We start from the raw sequence: 1,690 nt of genomic DNA on the forward strand, positions 1-1,690 counted from the left end.
AAAATATAAATCACTTCTTCTCACTTGTGAAGTGTGAGAAATGCATAATTTTTTGAATTATAAAATTGTGAGGTATGGAAAAAGCATGAAAAATGCATATTTTTTTGAATTATAAAATTGTGAGGTATGGAAAAGACATTTTTTGAATTATTTTTAAATGGTTACTTATACTAAACCCTTGAGGCGTGAGAAATACATAATTTTAAATTATAAAATTGTCAAGTATGAAAAACACTTTTTTTTTTTTTAAGTTATTTTGAAATGATAGTTATAAACTATTAAACTCCTCCTAGCTTTGACTTATTTTTTTAATGTGAAGTTCTTATTTTCACCAAAATAAAATAATTGCCGAGACAAAATGAAACATATTCATTTCCTAGTAACTAAATCAAGTCAATTTAAAAAAAAATCGTATTAAAAAAAATGTTTGTTGCGGCCAAATGAAATACATTCATTTAGATTGAAATATAATTTAATAATTTACATTACTTCATAAATCAAATCCTAAAATATTTAATTACTTTAATTTAATTGACATTACATTTTAATATTTCTTAGTTGTCTGGAGCTCCGCACGCTACACAGAAGGAATATGTGGTTCATGTATCCAAAAGGAATAAATGGCCGCCTGTTTATTCGTGTGAACGACTGAATGGCGGTCTGTATCCAAAATGGCGGTTTACGAGACTAACAAAACCACCATCATCCTTGACGTCACAGTGGTTATCCTACCCACACAACACAACCATGTCCCGCGAGGGCTATAAAATGGGGGCGTCGAAGGCAGATTGATAAGAATCACAATAACGTTCTCCATTATTAGAGTTGATATTATTTCATTTCTGGGAGCCATGACGATCAGGTGCTTCAGCTTTACTTTAGCTCTAATGTTACTACTCGTGGTGGCGGGTGCGCAGATAACGGCCTTGTGCAGCGACGCCAAAATCGCAAACGGAAGTCCTTACTTCGACACTCTCGGAAACTTATTCGTAGATCTGGAACAAAACACGGGGCCATCTAACAGTTACAATTACAAGACGTCAGTTGCGGGTACCGGGGGGTCACCCACTGCCTACGGCCAAGCATATTGCAATGAGCAATATGTAACTGGCGGCGATTGCACCAACTGCCTTACCAACCTCTGCAATCAGAGCTGGGGCTTATGCGGCAATGCCGTCGGTGGTTACGTTCAAGCCGGAGCAGTACTAGTCTGTTTCATCGAATACGATCAACTCTACTTTTAGTATCAACTAGACTAATACAAGGGGCTATAGGAAATGCATCCAATCTGTCCGTTTAAATAAAACTCTAAGGAATCTCTCATCTATGTGAGATAATGCGTGCCTGTCTGATAATGCGCTGGCATCTACTTTGGAATGTGTTTGGTTAGTGTACTTTTCTCATCTAAGATTGAGTTAGAGTTGAAGAGAAGTCATTTCTCTCAACTTGTTGTGGCTATATTTTACACAGGTGTTTTTAAAGTTATTGAGTTGTTCTTAGCATTTCAAAGTTAACGACTCTTTTAGCATTTTGGATTTAGTGTAAGTGTAAATTCATTTTAGCCTTGAAAATCTACGATAGTGCTAAGAAGATCAAACCTTTTGAAGTACTACAAACATTTTTACATTAAAAAACTTGAAAAAGGTTGTAGATTCATGGATTTCATCCTTCTCTCGACTTACCCAACATT

At 35.5% G+C, this 1,690-nt stretch overlaps 1 pseudogene; it reads left to right on the top strand.

Moving 5' to 3' along the window:
- Nucleotides 1-851: 851 nt before the first annotated feature.
- LOC149172752 (antifungal protein ginkbilobin-like protein pseudogene) lies at nt 852-1,244 on the top strand (annotated as a pseudogene).
- Nucleotides 1,245-1,690: the final 446 nt, after the last annotated feature.

This window comes from Pinus tabuliformis, chromosome 4_2, assembly GCF_031772625.1.
Source record: "Pinus tabuliformis cultivar Carrire ecotype Pingquan chromosome 4_2, CPIR1, whole genome shotgun sequence".
Taxonomy (NCBI): domain Eukaryota; kingdom Viridiplantae; phylum Streptophyta; class Pinopsida; order Pinales; family Pinaceae; genus Pinus; species Pinus tabuliformis.